The following is a 22550-nucleotide window of genomic DNA, read 5'->3' as shown; positions in this document are numbered from 1 at the left end:
GGCTTTGAGGAGGAGGAGGAAGACCAAGCACAACAGGCATCCCAGGGTGCTCGTTGTTGTCACCTATCTGGTACCCGTGGTGTTGTACGCGGCTGGGGGGAAGAAGATAAATTCAGTGAGATCAGTGAGGATGAGGAACAGGACATGAGTAGCTCGGCATCCAACCTTGTGCAAATGGGGTCTTTCATGCTGTCGTGCCTGTTGAGGGACACTCGTATAAAAAAGCTGAAGGAGAACGAACGGTACTGGGTGTCCACGCTACTAGACCCCCGGTACAAGCATAAAGTGACAGAAATGTTACCAAATTCCCGCAAGTCGGAAAGGATGGAGCAGTTCAAAAATAAATGAAAAAGTATGCTTTACACAGCGTATAAGGGTGATGTCACAGCACAACGGGACTCTAACAGGGGAAGAGATGAAAGTAATACTCCTCTTCCCACGACCACGCCGGCAAGGACAGGATGCTTTCCAGACATGTTGTTGATGGAGGACATGCAGACCTTTTTAACTCCTATGCATCGCCACAGCCTTTCGGGATCCAGCCTCAGAGAACGACTCAACCGACAGGTAGCAGACTACCTAGCATTAACTGCAGATCTCGACACTCTGAGGAGCGATGGACCCCTTGACTACTGGGTGTGCAGGCTTGACCTGTGGCCTGAGCTATCCCAATTTGCAATCGAACTTCTGGCCTGCCCCGCTTCAAGTGTCCTGTCAGAAAGGACCTTCAGTGCAGCAGGAGGCATTGTCACTGAGAAGAGAAGTCGCCTAGGTCAAAAAAGTCTTGATTATCTCACCTTTATTAAAATGAATGAGGGATGGATCCCGAAGGGACTGACATTGGGCGATACATTCGAGTAAAAAAGGCCTGATGAGATGAGCTGCCTTGGGCTAAAAATGGTACACACGCTGCTGTATTTTATCATCGAATGTCGGATGACTTGCGTGACTCATCCGCCAACAACTAGGGTTCAAGCCGCAATGTTTTAGGGCACTTTCTAACTGTCAAACAAACAGCAAATTTTCTGGCCGCTGCTACAGCAGCGTCTGCAACAATACCTAATTTTTCAGGCATGTGTACATGCCTAATTTTTCTGGCCTGTGGTGCTGCACTGTGGCTTCAAAACCCAAACCAAAAAAAGGCACATAACAGGAATTAAACTGCTAAGAATAGTACTACTTAACACACCACTCATATCTGGTGGCACAGTAGATTGCACGCGCAGTGCCCCAAATTTGAAGTAGGAGGACTGACCAAGCATCTTTTTCCATCTCCCGGTTCCTAAAAATTATCTCCGGGTTCCTAAAAACTATGCCATACCTGTACTGGATTGTGCAAAAGGAAGTCATGGCATATGGGGTCTTTCATGCTGTCGTGCCTGTTGAGGGTCGGGGACCCTCGTATAAAAAGGCTGAAGGAGAACGACCTGTACTGGTTGTCCAAGCATCTTTTTCCATCTCCCGGTTCCTAAAAATTATCTCCGGGTTCCTAAAATCGATGCCATACCTGTACTCGATTCTGCAAAAGGAAGTCATGGCATATGGAGGTCTTTCATGCTGTCGTGCCTGTTGAGGGTCGGGGACCCTCGTATAAAAAGGCTGAAGGAGAACGACCTGTACTGGGTGTCCAAGCATCTTTTTCCATCTCCCGGTTCCTAAAAATTATCACCGGGTTCCTAAAATCAATGCCATACCTGTACTTGATTGTGCAAAAGGAAGTCATGACATATGGGGTCTTTCATGCTGTCGTGCCTTTTGAGGGTCAGGGACCCTCGTATAAAAAGGCTGAAGGAGAACGACCTGTACTGGGTGTCCAAGCATCTTTTTCCATCTCCCGGTTCCTAAAAATTATATCCGGGTTCCTAAAATTGATGCCATACCTGTACTCGATTATGCAAAAGGAAGTCATGGCATATGGGGTCTTTCATGCTGTCGTGCCTGTTAAGGGTCGGGGACCCTCATATAAAAAGGCTGAAGGAGAATGACCTGTACTGGGTATCCAAGCATCTTTTTCCATCTCCCGGTTCCTAAAAAGTATCTCCGGGTTCCTAAAATCGATGCCATACCTGTACTCGATTGTGCAAAAGGAAGTCATGGCATATGGGGTCTTTCATGCTGTCATGCCTGTTGAGGGTCGGGGACCCTCGTATAAAAAGGCTGAAGGAGGGGGGGGCGGAGCCTGGCCGTGCAGGAAAATGGCTGCCTGAACCTTGGCTCCCAAGCCTCACAGCCAGACTTCGCATTAACAGGGGTGTAAACTGCCCAATATGTAAGTATAATTAGGATCCTTCAAGGACCCGGTAACAAAGCACTACAAGAGAGGTTGGAGAATCGGCGGAAATAGCAGCGCAGAGCGCCGCACCTAATAACTGACCGGACCTGCAGGCCTAAACGCGCTGGGAAGCCGGAGCAACAAGCAGACTGCGGACGGAGGTGCCGGGTGGATGTCAGCTGACCCACTGCAGTAAAAAGCAGTTAGCAGTGCATCTGAGAAGAGCCAAGCGGATAGACACTTGGAGTGAGAGAAACAGAGGATCCGGGCGCCATGACATAAAGCCTCTCCCCATACACATAGAGGCGCATGCTTGGTGAGTGATGCAAAGCACTGCAGGGGCATAATAGAATAAAACACTGCAGGGGATGACACTGAGACAAATGGTCTACAACTTTATATCAATTGTGGCCACAACCTTATAAGAGCCGAGGCATCAAGGGTTTAACCACAACAGGCCGCATGTATTTCTCTACTGCGTCATAGATAAAGCAGCATGGCCACGACAATTTAGTCTGCATACAGCCCTATAATTTTTATACTGCAAATGTAAAGATGCTACGGGGATGCAAATAAAACCCTCAACGCCAGCAGAGGAGATCAATAGCTTTTAAGCAGTCTGTAAATATAAAGACTGTGAAATAACTGTAGATGAAACAGGGTATGAGACTCACAGAGGGCCTGCGGAAGTGACTACAGCTTAGAACAAGTGCCAGTGAGCTTTGGATACTAAACCAAAGCTGCCACAAGATATGTCCAGCAAGAGGAGCAATAGAAGTGATAAGGGCAGCAAATCTAACAGTTTAACCAACTATTTAAAAATACCAATGCTGCTTGCTGACAGAGCTAGTTCAGATCCCCCAAGCCCTGCACCAGTACCCACAATGGAGAGAATTTCGGGGGATATATCACCTCCTGAGCCTTTAACGAGAGAAGACTTAAACACAATCTCATCCAAAGCTGACATAAAAGTGGTCCTGACTGAGATGCGCTCGCTGTTTGGAGATCTTAAAAAAGATTTGAACACTGTTAATCAACAAGTGCAAGCACTTAAAGCTAACCAGGATACACTACAAAAGAAAATTTACACACATTCTCGTCATATCCAACGCCACGAGGGAGATATACAATTCCTGCTGACCAGAATTGAGGATCTGGACAACAGGGGAAGACGCAGTAACATGCTAATAAGGGGAGTTCCAGAGTCAATAAACAACAGTGCCATAGAAGGATACCTCCAAGATTTATTCAGAACCATAAAAGGGACTCCAAGCTCACCTGAAATACCTCTGGAGCGGGCACACAGGGCGCTGCGCCCCAGACCTTCTCCCAAAGCCCCACCTCGGGACATTATAGTTAAATTGTTGCTTATTTTGTATGTATTTAGATGTGTCCATTTCTTGATTTATGGATGTGAAGACAAGGAGCAAATATCGCAAAAAGGAAAGGCCCTGCGGAATGTGACCCATGCAGGCATCCAGATTAAAATCTTTTCAGATTTAAGTAAAATTACTCTCCAGAAGCGGAGAGACCTAAGGTACATCACCAGTGATCTTCAGAAACATAAAATACCATACAAGTGGGGCTTCCCTGTAAGCATTATTGCCACCAGAAACGGAAAGCAGGCCACATATAGAACTTCCTCGGACCTGCCAGAGTTTTGCAAAATTCTGGACCTGGACATATCACCCCCAGACCAAGAATCTGCACTACAGGAGGAACAAGATGCAGAAGGCGGTAACTATGCATAATACCTGTATAATTTGAGAACTGTTAATACAAAGAAATATAGCCTTGGGACTTATAATGGAACTCTTGATGAATAGGTTTGGAGAGAAAGATACTGTAATTTCAAATGTGATTTTGTTGATCCTATTTTGCACATAGTAGCGGCCTGAATGATAGCAATGCTGAACACCGAAATGCCTATTGTGTTAAGGAACTGATTAAAAAAGATCACAGGTTACAGGCTTGATGGACGATAAGCAGTTTATTATTGCAATGCATATGTCACTGTTGGGCGTTCCAGACCTTAAGGCTGTATCAGCTGCATACCATTAGCTATTATTATTGACCCCATATAAAGTTTAGTAACAAGCAGATTAAAATCAGACCGCAAGGAATGGGCGAGGACAGAGCCGAAAAGGTAAACCATCTTAGAGGAATAATATGTTATAACTAATATATGACCGCATGCTGGCCACCCTGCCTATTGGTACAGCAGATCACACAAATATGCTATCTTATTTATTATAAAAGTTGCAATATAGGGTTTATGAAAATGTGAAGTTGTAAGTTTCTTATGACATAGGTGGTGTGAAATGATGTTTATTGAGGGTTACAACTGAATATAAGTATGTACCGGAATATTCCGGGCTCCTTAAATATCGCCTTGGGACTTATAATGGAACTCTTGCTGAATAGGTTTGTAGGGAAAGAGACTGTAATATCACATGTGATTTTGATGATCCTATTCTGCACATAGTAGCGACCTGAATGATAGCACATGTGATTTTGATGATCCTATTCTGCACATAGTAGCGACCTGAATGATAGCACTGCTGAACACTGAAATGACTATTGTGTTAAGGAACTGATTAAAAAAAAAGATCACAGGTTACAGGCTTGATAGACGATAAGTAGTTTATTATAGCAATGCATATGTCACCGTTGGGCGATCCAGACCTTAAGGCTGTATCAGCTGCATACCATTAGCTATTATTATTGACCCCATATAAAGTTTAGTAACAAGCAGTTTAAAATCAGACCGCTAGGAATGAGCGAGGACAGAGACGAAAAGGTAAATCATCTTAGAGGAATAATATGTTATATAACTAATAAATATGACCGCATGCTGACCACCCTGCCTATTGGAATAGCAGATCACACTAATATGCTATATTATCTATTATAAAAGTTGCAATATAAGGTTTATGAAAATGTGAAGTTGTAAGTTTCTTATGTTATAGGTTGTTTGAAAAGATGTTTATTGAAGGTTACAACTGAATTTAAGTATGTACCGGAATACACCGGGCTCCTTATGATCGGAATACTAATGGGTAAAGTTGACCCAAATTCACATAATGACACTACTTTAAATAGTCTGGCTGTGGGGATACTGACTCCACACTTTATTACTGAACACTTTTTTCCTTACCTGGCTGAATTGTCGGGCTCATATATCCAGAGTAGGATATTTCTATCCTTTACTTTACTTCCCCTTTACACTTTGAGACATTTTAAGGGACGCAAGTACAATCAAAATTTTTACTGCATACTAAGACAGATAGCAGCGTTCACAACTTTTCTCTACTAACCCTCACTTTCTTACCCCTCTATACCCCTTCCTTACCCTCTAAGTTTTCCTACTACTCCCTTCCCTTTCGTTACCTCCCCCACCCACTTTTTTTTCTCTTTTTTTTTTTTTTCCCATCTTTAGACCTACGGGCATGGCGCACAACCTGTCCATTGTGACCCTAAACACAAAGGGACTAAACATACCAGAAAAGAGATCACACTTAACGAAGGATGCAAACAGGCTAAAATGTGACATATTGTTTGTGCAAGAGACCCATTTCAAAAAGGGCAGGGAGCCGCGTATGTGCGGCACAAGGTTTCCAACCTGTTATTTTGCCTCTTGTACTCAGAAAAAGAATGGAGTGGGCATAATGATTAAACACTCAGCTCCTTGGTGTACTATACATGTAGAAAGAGACCCAGATGGCAGATTTTTAATACTAATAGGTAAACTGCATAACAGAATAGTTACACTGGTCAACTTATACTCCCCAAACCAACATCAAAACAAGTACATGACCATCCTAACAAACAAAATTCTAGAACTGCGCAAGGGTGCATTAATAATAGCAGGCAATTTTAATTTACCACTAGATCCTTCATTGGACACATCAAGAGTCACAGCCTCTATATCCAAGAGAGTACTTAAACAATGTAATAACAGGCTAGAGGAAATGGCAGTTCATGACGAATGGCGCACTTTTCACCCCATCAGGCAGGATTATACTTTCTTTTCCCACCCACACAACCTGTTTATGAGAATTGATTACATATTTACTGACCAGACCACATTGGCACTAATCACAGACACACAGATACTCCCAATGACATGGTCGGATCATGCTCCAGTTATCTGTAAACTGAAATGGCCCACGGCACCCACACAACCATTTATCTGGAGATTTTATGATTTTCTTCTTAACAACCAGGTGGTTAAAACACAAATTGAAAACACGCTTAGGGAATATTTTCGCCACAACAACATACCAGGGTCACAGACTCAGATAGTGTGGGAGGCGCATAAGTGTGTCCTCAGGGGAGAGTTCATGAAACAAAAGTCTTTTATTTCTAAGCAAGCTAGGATAAAATACTCAACCATATTGACCAAAATACGGGACTTAGAAACACGACACAAAAAGCACCCAGCTGACGGTCCCCTCAAAACTGACTTACTCCGAGCAAGGGAAGAATTACAGGCTATACACTCAGTAGAACATTAGAAAAACGCGTTAAAATTCCAGCAAAAATATTATGAATTCGGGGATAAACTGGGCAGACTCTTAGCGAGGGCCCTGAGGAGGCAATTGAAAGCACATGTTCACACTATCCTTGATGAGAGGGGGAGACCATGCTCAGACAGCCCTAAAATAGCAGAAGTACTAAAAACATATTATCATAAATTGTACAACATACAGAACACAGGCGAGGAAAATTTAGGAGAGGGTAAGGACATAAATATGCAAGCGATAAACACATATCTTAGCTCCATTACATTACCTTCTCTCTCACAAGAGGAGGCAGAAAAACTAGATACACCCATCACAACAGAGGAAGTGGCAAAAGCCATTGATGACCTCCCGACGGGCAAGAGCCCAGGCCCTGATGGATTCAGCGCTAAATACTACAAATTGTTTAAACAAATACTCACACCGCACCTGACGACTCTATTTAATGAAATAGGGCTCACACAAGAATTCCCCTCAACAATGTTATTAGCCCATGTAACCACGATCCCAAAACCGGGTAAACCAACAAATCGCCCCGAAAACTTCAGACCCATATCACTTTTAAATGTGGACCTTAAATTGTTTGCTAAGGTATTAGCGGCGAGACTGAACAAGTTCTTGCCGCAGCTAGTATCACAGGACCAGGTTGGCTTTGTCCCAGGCCGAGAGGCCAGGGACAACACCATCAAAGTAGCCCTCTTGGCGAATTATGCCCACTGCAAAAATATACCATCCATTCTGGTGTCCACGGACACCGAGAAGGCCTTCGACAGGGTGAGCTGGCCCTTCCTTAGGGCCACCCTGTCGAAGATGAATTTTGGCACTCGTTTTGTGGACAAGGTGTTCTCTCTGTATACAGACCCTACTGCGCAAATTAAGGTAAACAACATATTGTCGACACCCTTTAAAATTAGAAATGGCACCCGACAGGGTTGTCCGCTGTCCCCGCTACTGTTCGCCCTGACAATAGAAGTCCTAGCACAAAATATAAGAGAGAACAATAAAATCTCAGGGATACAGATAGGTCAGCAGGAACATAAACTGTCCCTTTACGCGGACGACATCCTCTTATCATTATCTAATCCACTGACATCACTCCCAGAATCTTTAAAAGAATTTGAGGCATATGGCAGAGTGTCAAATTTTCACCTGAACCACAATAAATCTGAAATACTGAATATAAACCTTCCTCAGGTGGAGTTATGTCAACTCACAGACAGATGCACACTGAGACTACAAACCCGCACACTTAAATATTTAGGGGTAAATATAATGGCCACACCAGAATCACTGTTTGAAGCTAATTATGTGCACTTGTTGCACTTAATAACATGCGATTTATCCTCGTGGAAAAATAAAAATGTGTCCTGGTTAGGACAAATTGGGATAATCAAAATGAATGTACTTCCACGCATTTTATATTACTTGCAGACCCTGCCAGTTCCCCTGCCAACAAACTATTAACAATGCTTACAAAACGTAATAGAAGAGTATATATGGGGGGGGGTAGGCCGCGAGTAGCGAGAAATACAATGTATCAAGTGAAAGAGAGGGGAGGCTTAGGAGTTCCCAACTTACTACTTTACAAGAAAGCTATCAATTTGCGCTACCAGGTAGAGTGGAGTGTTAACCACACACAGAAAACTTGGGTACAGATTGGAAGGGAGATTCTGAGTACCGGCAACGTGGGTGCGTTGGGGTGGACTTCCACTAAAACTAGGCCTAAGGCAATTAAGTCATACATATTTTTTAAAGAGTTTTTCACACAGTGGGACAAAACCTTGATAGAACACCCACACATCTCATCTAACCCCTCCCCATTGACCCCTTTCAGGCACAACCGTGACATATCCTTTACAAACACACAGAACCCAATAAGGGATAGAATGCAGATGGACCAAATTGCGTTCCATAGAATAATCACTAATAAAAAACTTAAAAGCAGGAGCGAACTGGAGAACTCTGGTCTCGGGCTCTCCTGGTACTTTTATATGCAACTCCAACACTTTATGGGGTCTTACAAACAGGTGAGCCTATTGACTAGACCACTAACATTGCTTGAAACACTCACGGCTAGATTTAGAGTTTGGCGTTAGCCATCAAAACCAGCGTTAGAGGCTCCTAACGCTGGTTTTAGGCTACCGCTGGTATTTAGAGTCAGTCAGGAAAGGGTCTAAAGCTCACTTTGCAGCCGCGACTTTTCCATACCGCAGATCCCCTTACGTCAATTGCGTATCCTATCTTTTCAATGGGATCTTTCTAACGCCGGTATTTAGAGTCGTGGCTGAAGTGAGCGTTAGAAATCTAACGACAAAACTCCAGCCGCAGAAAAAAGTCAGAAGTTAAGAGCTTTCTGGGCTAACGCCGGTTTATAAAGCTCTTAACTACTGTGCTCTAAAATACACTAACACCCATAAACTACCTATGTACCCCTAAACCGAGGCCACCCCACATCGCCGCCACTCTATTAAAAATTTTTAACCCCTAATCTGCCGACCGCACACCGCCGCCACCTACGTTATCCCTATGTACCCCTAATCTGCTGCCCCTAACATCGCCGACACCTACATAATATTTATTAACCCCTAATCTGCCGCCCCGCTATCGCTGACACCTGCATATTTTTTTTAACCCCTAATCTGCCGCTCCGTACACCGCCGCAACCTACATTATACCTATGTACCCCTAATCTGCTGCCCCTAACACAGCCGACCCCTATATTATATTTATTAACCCCTAATCTGCCGACCCCAACGTCGCCTCCACCTACCTACAATTATTAACCCCTAATCTGCCGACCGGACCACACCGCTACTATAATAAATGTATTAACCCCTAAAGCTAAGTCTAACCCTAACACTAACACCCCCCTAACTTAAATATAATTTAAATCTAACGAAATAAATTAACTCTTATTAAATAAATTATTCCTATTTAAAGCTAAATACTTACCTGTAAAATAAACCCTAATATAGCTACAATATAAATTATAATTATATTGTAGCTATTTTAGGATTAATATTTATTTTACAGGCAACTTTGTAATTATTTTAACCAGGTACAATAGCTATTAAATAGTTAATAACCATTTAATAGCTACCTAGTTAAAATAATTACAAAATTACCTGTAAAATAAATCCTAACCTAAGTTACAATTAAACCTAACACTACACTATCAATAAATAAATTAAATAAACTACCTACAATTATCTACAATTAAACCTAACACTACACTATCAATAAATTAATTAAATACAATACCTACAAATAAATACAATGAAATAAACTAACTAAAGTACAAAAAATAAAAAAGAACTAAGTTACAAAAAATAAAAAAATATTTACAAACATTAGAAAAATATTACAACAATTTTAAACTAATTACACCTACTCTAAGCCCCCTAATAAAATAACAAAGACCCCCAAAATAAAAAAATGCCCTACCCTATTCTAAAATTAAAATAGAAAAGCTCTTTTACCTTACCAGCCCTGAAAAGGGCCCTTTGCGGGGCATGCCCCAAAGAATTCAGCTCTTTTGCCTGTAAAAAAAAAACATACAATACCCCCCGCCCTCCCATAACAACCCACCACCCACATACCCCTAATCTAACCCAAACCCCCCTTAAATAAACCTAACACTAAGCCCCTGAAGATCTCCCTACCTTGTCTTCACCACGCCGGGTTCACCGATCGATCCAGAAGAGCCTCCGATGTCTTGATCCAAGCCCAAGCGGAGGGCTGAAGATGTCCATGATCCGGCTGAAGTCTTCATCCAAGCAGGAGCTGAAGAGGTCCATGATCCGACTGAAGTCTTCTATCAAGCGGCATATTCAATCTTCTTTCTTCCGGATCCATGTAGTTCATCCCGCCAACGCGGAACATCCATCTTCAGGGACGACTTCCCGACGAATGACGGTTCCTTTAAGGGACGTCATCCAAGATGGCGTCCCTCGAATTCCGATTAGCTGATAGGATTCTATCAGCCAATCGGAATTAAGGTAGGAAAATTCTGATTGGCTGATTGGCATTCTGAATAGAATGCGAGCTCAATCTGATTGGCTGATCGGATCAGCCAATCGGATTGAACTTGAATCTGATTGGCTGATTCCATCAGCCAATCAGAATTTTCCTACCTTAATTCCGATTGGCTGATAGAATCCTATCAGCCAATCGGAATTCGAGGGACGCCATCTTGGATGACGTCCCTTAAAGGAACCGTCATTTGTTGGGAAGTCGTCGGTGAAGATGGATGTTCCGCGTCGGCGGGATGAACTACATGGATCCGGAAAAAAGAAGATTGAAGATGCCGCTTGATAGAAGACTTCAGTCGGATCATGGACCTCTTCAGCTCCCGCTTGGATGAAGACTTCAGCCGGTTCATGGACATCTTCAGCCCCCCGCTTGGGCTTGGATCAAGACATCGGAGGCTCTTCTGGATCAATCGGTGAACCAGGCGTGGTGAAGACAAGGTAGGGAGATCTTCAGGGGCTTAGTGTTAGGTTTATTTAAGGGGGGTTTGGGTTAGATTAGGAGTATGTGGGTGGTGGTTTGTAATGTTGGGGGGGGGTATTGTATGTTTTTTTTTTTACAGGCAAAAGAGCTGAATTCTTTGGGGCATGCCCCGCAAAGGACCTTTTTCAGGGCTGGTAAGGTAAAAGAGCTTTTCTATTTTAATTTTAGAATAGGGTAGGGCATTTTTTTATTTTGGGGGTCTTTGTTATTTTATTAGGGGGCTTAGAGTAGGTGTAACTAGTTTAAAATTGTTGTAATATTTTTCTAATGTTTGTAAATATTTTTTTATTTTTTGTAACTTAGTTCTTTTTTATTTTTTGTACTTTAGTTAGTTTATTTCATTGTATTTAATTAATTTATTGATAGTGTAGTGTTAGGTTTAATTGTAGATAATTGTAGGTAGCTTATTTAATTTATTTATTGATAGTGTAGTGTTAGGTTTAATTGTAACTTAGGTTAGGATTTATTTTACAGGTAAATCTGTAATTATTTTAACTAGGTAGCTATTAAATAGTTATTAACTATTTAATAGCTATTGTACCTGGTTAAAATAAATACAAAGTTGCCTGTAAAATAAATATTAATCCTAAAATAGCTACAATATAATTATAATTTATATTGTAGCTATATTAGGATTTATTTTACAGGTAAGTATTTAGCTTTAAATAGGAATAATTTATTTAATAAGAGTTAATTTATTTCGTTAGATTTAAATTATATTTAACTTAAGGGGGTGTTAGTGTTAGGGTTAGACTTAGCTTTAGGGGTTAATACATTTATTAGAGTAGCGGTGCGGTCCGGTCGGCAGATTAGGGGTTAATTATTGTAGGTAGGTGGAGGCGACATTGGGGGCGGCAGATTAGGGGTTAATACATATAATATAGGGGTCGGCGGTGTTAGGGGCAGCAGATTAGGGGTACATAGGGATAACGTATACACTTGTAGCACTCCTAGGTCTAGAGGTAAATTTAATCTAACTAAGTGACATAAATTATTCCATAGGGAATAAATGTAGGGGGGAGAAAACAAATTACAAATTTTAAAATATAACTTTTATTGGGTTGAATTAAAATAGGAATGAACTTAAAATCACACTTAGGCACCGATTTTGTATGATTAATGCAAACAAATTATTACAGATTAAGATTGCTGCTCCTGGCACTTCTGTGATAATTGTAGGCTGGAGTGGGGATTGCTATATATAAGCATATAGCAATCCCCACTCCAGCCTACAATTATCACCAGACTCTGCATCAACTATGTAATTTTCCGTGGGAGTTTTGCCATGGATACCCCTCCGGCATGCCACAGTCCAGGTGTTAGTCCCCTTGAAACAACTTTTCCATCACTATTGTGGCCAGAAAGAGTCCCTGTTGGTTTTAAAGTTCGCCTGCCTATTGAGGTCAATGGCGGTTCACCCGGTTCGCCGGTTCGCGAACAGTCACGGAAGTTCGAGTCCGCCGTTCGCGAACCGACATTTTTAGGTTCGCAACATCACTAATTGTAGGTAGTTTAGGTAATTAATTTAATTATAGTGTAGTGTTAAGTGTAATTGTAACTTAAGTTAGGTTTTATTTTACAGGTACTTTTGTATTTATTTTAGCTAGGTAGTTATTAAATAATAACTATTTAACTATTCTGCCTAGTTAAAATAAATACAAACTTGCCTGTAAAATAAAAATAAATCCTAAACTAGCTACAATGTAATTATTAATTATATTGTAGCTATCTTATGGTTTATTTTATAGGTTAGTATTTAGTTTTAAATAGGAATTATTTATTTAATTGTAGTTATTTTATTTAGATTTATTTAATTTATATTTAAGTTAGGGGGGTGTTAGGGTTAGGGTTAGACTTAGGTTTAGGGGTTAATAACTTTATTATAGTGGGGGCGACGTTGGCGGCGGCAGATTAGGGTTTAATAAATGTAGTTAGGCTGCGGCGACATTGGGGGGGCAGATTAGGGGTTAATAAATATAATGTAGGGTTCGGCGATGTTGGGGGCAGCAGATTAGGGGTTCATAAGTATAATGTAGGTGGCGGCGGTGTCCGGAGCGGCAGAGTAGGGGTTAATAATTATAATGCATGTGTCGGCGATGTTGGGACAGCAGATTAGGGGTTAATAAGTGTAATATTAGGGGTGTTTAGACTGGGGGTTCATGTTAGGGTGTTAGGTGTAGACATAAAATTCCTTTCCCCATAGGAAACAATGGGGCTGCGTTAGAAGCTGAACGCTGCTTTTTTGCAGGTGTTAGTTTTTTTTCCAGCCGGCTCTGCCCCATTGTTTCCTATGGGGAAATCGTGCACGAGCACGTTTTAGCCAACTCACCACTACCGTAAGCAGCGCTGGTATTACACTGAGATGTGGAGCTTAATTCTGCTCTACGCTCACTTTTTTGTGGCTAACGCCGGGTTGAAAAAACCTGTAATACCAGCGTTGTCTTAAGGTAGCGTTATAAAAAAAGGCTTGTTAGCACCGCACCCTTGTTACCGCAAAACTCCTAATCTAGGCGTAAGTTAGCACAGCCGCACTAATGTTTCTCATATTACACATAGGGCCTCATAATCTAAACTCCTCCACTCTGGTGAGATGATTTAATACATATCGTCAGTTAGATCCCTCAAAGACTTTTAAAAAAGCCAATATTCTTCCTAATAGGAAAGAGTCCACAGCCGCATTCATTACTTAGGCGAAATAAGAACCTGGCCACCAGGAGGAGGCAAAGACACATCATCCAAAGGCTTAAATAATCCTCCCACTTCCCTTACCCCCCAGTCACCCCCAGTCATTCTTTGCCTTTCATCTCAGGAGGTTGGCAGAGATGTGTCAGAAGTTTTTCTTTTAATTTGTTTTACTTTTATTTTATTTTTTTATGCCTCTTATAGAGGGTGCTACCCTTTCGACATGGGATGAGAGTTTTAAGTAGTCCTGTCAGACTCTCGTGGAGGGCCTGGATGAAAGTTAGAGTCCAGAGATGTGGTGGGAGCTTCCCCCGCGACACCATCCCGACTCATGGTAACAGCTCCTTTCAGCACTTGGCGTCACTACCTGCTCTCTTCTCTTAGGTCCATGATGGAGGTAATGCTACTATTCGTCACACTTGAAGGCCTGTGTTCCTGTTCCATGGTACAGATTCTGGTAAGATTGTTTCATTTTATTACATCGTCTGTAATGTGATTATTATGTCAGTTAAGTATGGGTCTCACTGAGGCACCTTCTGTACCGATCTAGGAATCAGGGATAAGTTCCTCTTTAGGGAGGATTTGTGAATGGGTAAGGGGTCTTTAATCATGTTTCTCATGTGATTCAACCTGCCTTGTGTAAATGGGTATGGGCTCCTAGGCCGAGGAATGTGGTGTCATTCTATGAGATCAATAGTGGCTTGTTCCTGGGTTTGTGGTCTGCACGGCCTTTGACTACACCTTTGGGTTTTGATTCAGACTTGCTTCTTTTTCCTGTGTGGGCCTAGTTTTTGCCACCTGTCGGTGGCACACTTTTGGATTACGTAGGGCACCTGGTGACCAAGCGTGTTTACGATTGGGTGGTTCCTTTTCCATTTCCGCATTCCTGACCGGGTGGCGACGCAAGAAAGAGTCTGCTCCACAGAGGTCTGGTCTTAGGAGGTGGTGAGTGCCCAGCCATTGTGGGTGTCAGGTACCAGTATTTTTTCCAATATTGTGTCTTTTTGTTAGTCTTAGCCATGGAGGACTCTGATGCCGGGACTATCATTATAGCTTATTCCGAGTCATCGTAGGACGAGGCTGTACTTTGGCCCCGTTGTCACAAGTCTACCATACTTGTCTCTTGTGCCTGCATAGTTTGTCAGGTCCCTCGGGCTCGGGGGGCCATATATCTACTGAGCCATTGACCTCTGGGGGCTCGGTTCCTCAGGGAACTTCCCAATAGCACCCTTCCTTTACTTTTGTGGGTGACTCTGACGTTCCCCCCACAGATGGCGGGACATTTCCGTTTTAATATTTTACTGGTGTTTATCTGCCTACAGGACCCCAAGGTTTCCTTGCAGTTATGTCCCTGCCTGCCTATAACAGGGGTCCAGACTGTGAATGGTACTATAATATTCCCCTGGGAGTGATTGTTCCCCCCTGTTGCTCCTTTCGTTATAGGGTGTTGTGGCTGCGCGTCCTACTACAGTGCCTTTTTGACTTATTGGGGGATACTTTCCTTTATCATTCAGGGACTTCTCAGTTCCCACAAGGTTCTCAGAGATAGACTGGAGGGGATGTCGTTATCTCCGGTCGGCCTGTATTGAGCTTTTCCAGCCTTTTTTCTTAAGGTCTGGTCTCCGTTTGGTAGGTACTGGGGAGACATAGTTCCTTCTGGGCAGATGCCTGCGGGTGCCCTTATTTCTTTTATCTGGTTCGGATTATTTACTATGTTTTTTCCTACAGGAATCTGGGAATTGCTGTGCATCATTGTTAATTTCATCGACTAAAACTAGACTAAAATGACTATAAAACTAAAGAGATTCTGATGACTAAAATACAACTAAAACTAAAATGACATTTTAGTCAAAAGACTATGACTAAAACTAAATCAAAATGACATTTTAGTCAAAAGACTATGACTAAAACTAAATCAAGATGACATTTTAGTCAAGACTATGACTAAAACTAAATCAAAATTTGCTGACAAAAAAACATTTTATGCAAGGTGTTTTAATCAATCCATATCCAATTACTGCTCTTTTGTAAAATTTACAAAACTTAATTTTATTAAATTTTAAGATAAAGACGTTATATGCCACAACAGTTAAATCTGTTAAATCTGTATTGCATGTTCAAACCTTAATACCATAAATAAAAACAGGTTAATAAACCTTTATTCCAGGATTATATAATGAGTTTGGAAGTTCTAGAGCAGTGCTAATATCGTTGCCGAAAATGTTTTGAATCTGTGAACAAACAATTGATTCTTCCTATAGAAATAAGCATAACCCACGAGTATGGGTTTAAATTATGCTGTGCCTGTGCTAGCTGCAGAAACTTTTTGTTGTGTTGAGTTACTTGATACTTGTTTTAATTATTAACAGAGAACTGTTAAAGTTTTTATATTGGGTAATATGTTCAATACAGCCAATACAGTTTACAGTTAGTTTTTTTTATATTTTAAAGTTGCACTTCTGTTTGTTTATGAAACTTGGTTTTATTTAATTTTAAGTTTAATAAAGATGTTACATATCACAACAGCTAAATCTGTGTCTGTATTGCATGTTTAAACCTTAATACCATAAATATTAACATGTGTTATGTCTTTTTTTTTTTTTTTTCATTGTTATTTTTTATTGAAATTTTCAAAATATACAGCACGTTTAAGTAGACAGACAATGGGTATTAAACATTATACGCTGTTTACAACATCCAATGTGTTATACATATCCGTGTCTATCCTGTTTATTCACAGTTTTAACCCACAATATAAATTACAGTCCTAAAGTCTTTCTGAGGTATTCTGTGGGATTATTCCATGAGGCTTTAAAGCCTTACACATTTTGCAATACTGTGATGTTAAGATAACAACAATACAAATATACAATTAACAAAAATAACATCTAAATGAAAAATAAATAAACAAACAAACTGCAGAGATTTACTTCTTAGAGATGATCTTAACAATATGGGTCCATACATTTCATGTGGTGTATTAGTATTTATGTATACTGTAAACATAGGCTTGTGTCCTACATTATGACTGATCATTTAGGGCTTAATGGTTCATAACTCATATGTCAGATATCACTATCTCTACCCACCTCCGTTCAATTATTTTGATTGGCTTGAGTTTTCAGTGTTCTTTATAAGTATTATGTTATATATTTATTAATTTACTGATTTATTTATTTATTTACCGATCCCGTGTACGTGTCCCAGAAGAATGTCATGTCATTATAGAAGGTTAGTCTGTTTGATTTAAAATAGAAGTATCTTTCTAGTGATAATGCCTCTTGAACTTTCCCCCTCCATAAGTCTGTTGTAGGTAAGTTGGTTAATTTCCAGTGTGTAGCTATTAACTGTTTAGCAACATTTAACATAATGTGACCTAGGCTTTTTTTGATTGCGCATTTTATATCTGTAAGCTCATTGAAGAGACACACTGATGGGGTAGGTGCAATGCTGCTCGATAGTACTTTATTTATTTCATCTATCACTTGCTCCCAGTATGTGTTTACCTCCTTACATGTCCACCATATGTGGCTCATGGTCCCCGATTCTCGGAAACACCTCCAACATCTGTCATTAGCTGTTGGAAATAGGTATTTTGTCCTACTTGGTGTCATATACCATCTGGCCAGTACCTTATAGTTTGTCTCTAGGGCGTTTGTTGTATGTGCTGAGAAAGCTATATTCCGGAAAAACCTCTCCCATGTCTTTGATTCCTGATGTCCAAGTAATTCCCTTTCCCATCCCCTTACAAAGTTATGTGGTTTGGGTGAAGTGGCGGTAATTAGAAGCCTATATGTAATGGATATGAGTCTTCTTTGTGGATTAGCACTGCTACAAAGCTGTTCAAAAGGTGTTAACTGTCTTGTCAGGTTGGGTCTGTTCCTATGAGTGTATATATAATGATTGACTTGGTGATAGTGTAGCCAATTCCTAAAGAATCCATTGCCCACATTTTCCAATTCATTTCTGGGTTTTAGTTTCCCTTGGTTTGTAATTCGTGATATTGTAATACATCCCTCTAAATCCCGGACTATACTTTTATTATATTCTAAACCTGTTTTGAATTCTGGATTTGCCAAAATGGGGGTTAGAGGAGAATAGGAACTAGAGACGCCTTTAATTTTATCACATATCTCCCTCCAGTCTATTATTGTGGCCAGTACTGTAGATGTGGCCTTTTCTACTATTTTTGGTATAAGTTTGGGTGTCCAGCAAGCTCCTCCTAGCTGGCTGACCCCTACGAGATCATGTTCGATTTGAATCCAATGTTTGGGATTATCTGGACCGTTCCTGCACCATTCTATTATTCTTTGTAAGGATATTGCTTTTTGATATAATAGTAGGTTAGGTACCCACAATCCTCCCATTTCCCTAGGGGCGTACATTGTTGATTTATTGATCCGTGGTGGGCGTTTCTTCCAAATGAAATCATAAAATATTTTTTGAAGTTTATGTATATACATATGAGTATGTGATAGTGGTAAAGTCTGCATTATGTATAGGATTTTGGTAGAAGCATCATCTTTACTGAGTTGATTCGCCCTAGCCATGAGGAATTTTTAGAGAGCCATGATGAGGCCTGATTAGATATATTATTCACAAGTTTACCATAGTTGGTAGACCTCATGGATTCTATACTATTCGTTAAGTGTACACCTAAGTATTTGATAGAGGTTGATTGAACTGTGTATGTGTAGTTTTTTTTACATGTTGATATGTCTATGTCTGTCATGTGGATAGGCAGGAGTTCAGACTTACTTGCGTTTACTGAGAAGTTGGATACCTCGCCATAGGATTGAAGTTCACGGCGTACCGCGGAGAGAGACCTCAGTGGATCAGCTAGAGAAAGTAGTATGTCATCAGCAAACATAGATAGTTTATATTCTTTTTGGTTGATGACTATGCCTTTTACATTCCCATTTTGTCTAATTTTACTCGCTAATATCTCTAATGAGAGAATAAATAAAAGTGGGGACAGGGGGCAACCCTGTCTTGTTCCATTATTTATTTCAAATTGCTCAGATAGCGTACCGTTAATACGAATTTGGGCTGTTGGGAAAGAATATAATGCCATTACTCTATTGATAAAGAGAAGTGGGAAATTGAATTTGAGAAGAGACGCTTCTAGGAAGGTCCAATCTAGCCTATCAAAAGCTTTCTCAGCATCTGTGGAAAGCATTACGGAGGGAATCTTAAAACTATTAATATGTTCTATAATATTTAATATTTTGATCGTGTTATCTTTGGCCTCTGGGGAGACTAGTGTTGGTAGTATGCTGTTAATTCTAGCGGCCAATACCTTAGCGAAAATCTTTAGGTCAATGTTCAACAAGGATATTGGTCGGAAATTGGCAGGTGTGTCATGTTTTTTACCTGGCTTGGGGAGCACAGTTATGTATGCCTGTAACATTGTATCTGGAAGTGTTCCACCCTCGTCAATCTGATGAAAAGTGCTTAATATGTGAGGTGTTAGAATGTTCCCAAATATTTTATAGTATGATCCTGTAAACCCATCTGGGCCTGGGGCTTTATCATTTTTCAGGGATTTGATGGCCTCATGTATTTCTTTCCAACTGATTGGTGACTGTAGTTTTTTACCATCTGTCTCTGTGAGTTGAGGAACATGGACATTTTCCAGATACTGTTGACACTTAATATTATGCTCATCACGTGACCTGTTGGGATGTATATTGTACAGCATGTGGTAATAATTTTTAAAGATATTGCCTATCTGTTTTGTATCTTCAACTCTACTTCCTGAAGGATTATTTATTGAGTGTATAAAATTTTTAGATCTTTTAGCCTTAAGGGATCTGGCTAACATTCGCCCAGGTTTATTAGCGTTACAGTAATATTTTTGTTTTAGTTTATATGCTATACTATGCGCTTTCAAGTGTAGATGGGAAGACATTTTAGATCTATAAAATTTTAACTGTTGTAGTATATTATCATCTAAAGGGTTGCACTTATGCAGGTGATCTAGATGTTCTAGTTCTTTAGCTAAGTGGTGATATTCCTCTCTTAGGCGCTTATTTTTTAAAGCTCTCAGTTTAATTAAAACTCCTCTTATGTAGCTTTTATGGGATTCCCATATTATCGTTGGAGGTTCCTCGCCCTGTGTGTTATGATGAAAAAATTCTTTCAATTCCTGTTCAATATTTGACTGTATTGATGGATCTAACAAAAGAGAGTCGTCTAGTCTCCACATAAAGTCTTTCATTGGGGCTGATGGCCATTTAAGGGTGCATCTGACCATAGAGTGGTCGGACCACGCTGTGTGAGATATATTGGAGTCTAGTGTGTGTGCTAAGATTATATGATCTAATAGTATAAAATCAATTCTGGAGTATGATTTATTGGGATTAGAGAAGAAAGTGTAATCTCTCTTCTCAGGATTTGCAATTCTCCATGGATCATGTAGGCCAAATATTTTAATGAAATTCCATACTGCTCTAAGGGTGCGTTTTGTCACTTGTATATTTGGGTTTGTGCTGTCTAATTTAGGGCAGATAGGTAGATTAAAATCCCCCATTACAATCAGTTGCCCCTTATGAATATCCTGAATTCGTTTGATCAGGGATGTGAAGAATTCTGCCTGCCTTTGATTGGGGGCATATATGTTCACTAGTGTCACTATTTGATTGTAGAGAATGCCACTTACCGCTAAAAATCTGCCTTCCGAATCTTTCGTCTGTTCTAACAATTTAAATGGTATGTTGTTATGTATCAGGATGCTCACTCCATTGATCTTTTTCCTGTGGTGGGCACTATGGTAGGATTGAGTGAAGCTATGATGAATGCCCTTGGGGGTGGATCCCTTTTTAAAATGAGTCTATTGGAGGCCTAATATCTCCACCTTTTTTTGTATTATATCCCTAAAAGCTATTGATCTCTTATACTGCCCATTAAACCCTTTGACATTTTGAGATATAATGTGGATGTGTGTATCTGTCATCTTTTATGTTGTAATCTCTCCATGTGCATGTTCTCAATACCCATATGTTTAAGTAGATATCTCTGCTTGAAGAAAATAAAAATTAACTTAACATATTGAAACTTAACAATAAAAACACATATAACTTTTAACTCAACAAAATACTCGTAGGAGGAAATGACTAGTAAATTCCATGCGGAATCTAATCAGCCCACTAAGTATTTCTTAGATTTGTTACTTACCATTCATCTTTTTTTTTTTTTTTAACCTTTTACTAAAGAATTAGCCAGACAACCTTAACACTCAATATCAAATTACTAAAACCGTAAGTGCAAGAAAGAACATTATGAGAATGTTATACATCTGGATGCATCTTGTTATCTTTACAATGGACATTTCGTATCAATATATCATAACCCAGAATCATTCAACACGTAAGATATGGAGCACATCTTATGATAAAATTTCGCATTTGAACTTCATGCATACCAACACTGGTCTTACCACTGAGATTAAACATCTTAAATCAGTCTTACTCAGCCCGTCTGGGCTTCAGAGTTCAATGAGGATTGATTTGTTTTCCTGACCTTGACTGTCTGCCATTCTCTACGTTGCGGTAGAGGTGCGGAGCGGTTCATTGGTTGTGCAGTATTGATTTGTCCTGGATCTGTATCTCCAGAAGGTGAAGGGATTTCAAGCTTCTTGCAAAAGTCTCCAATATCTGAGGGTGATGTGCATATTGCTCTTCTATTCTTCCAAATCGCCACTAGATGAAACGGGTGGCCCCATCTGTAATTAATATTCCTATCTTGTAGATGTCTTGTGAGTATAGAAAGTTCTTTTCTCCTGATGAGAGTTCTAGTGGAAAGGTCAGCAAAGAATTGTAGTGTAGCACCATCTTTTTGTATCGGTCGCTTTTCTCTTGCTGCTGTCATGATGTTTTCCTTTATCTGGTAGTTGTTAATCCTCACTATCACATCTCTGGGAGGTGCTGCCTCTGGGGGTTTAGGCCTCAGAGCTCTATGAGCTCTATCTATTATTACATCTTGGGTATCGGTTGAATTTCTTAAGGTTGAGAACAGGGATTGTAGATATTCTTGTAGGTCAGTGGTTTCTATGACCTCAGGAATCCCTCGTATTCTTATGTTATGTCTTCTAGATCTGTTCTCCAGATCCTCCAGCTTGTCCTCCAGTTGAGTGATTGTCTTGTCTTGTTGTTCCACTTGGTCGTTCAAACTGGATAGATCTGAAGATTGTGCTTGTGAGGCCTCCTCTAAACTCTCTACTCTGTTTCCAATTTCAGTGAGGTCTTTTTTAAGATCTGCAATTTCCTCTTTGATGCACTGTCTCACTTGAACTATAAGAGTTGAGAAATCTTTCTTTGATGGAATGGACGACAGCACATCTTTTGGAACAGATATCATGTCTGGTTCGCCCTCAGATTCTGATTCAGAAGAACCCGAAGATGGCTGTGATCTTAACGATATTTGTATTGGGTCCTTGGGCCTTGGTGAGGGTGAGGCTTTAAAATAGTCATCTACAGTAGGTTTTGTGAGTCCCCCCACTTTACTTGTTTTCCCTTTCCGCAAGTTCTTCCCTGGCGACATTTTTGCCAGATCCAAGAATG

The sequence above is a fragment of the Bombina bombina genome, chromosome 4 (assembly GCF_027579735.1).
Source record: "Bombina bombina isolate aBomBom1 chromosome 4, aBomBom1.pri, whole genome shotgun sequence".
In the NCBI taxonomy this organism is placed as follows: domain Eukaryota; kingdom Metazoa; phylum Chordata; class Amphibia; order Anura; family Bombinatoridae; genus Bombina; species Bombina bombina.
This window is presented reverse-complemented; position numbering follows the sequence as displayed.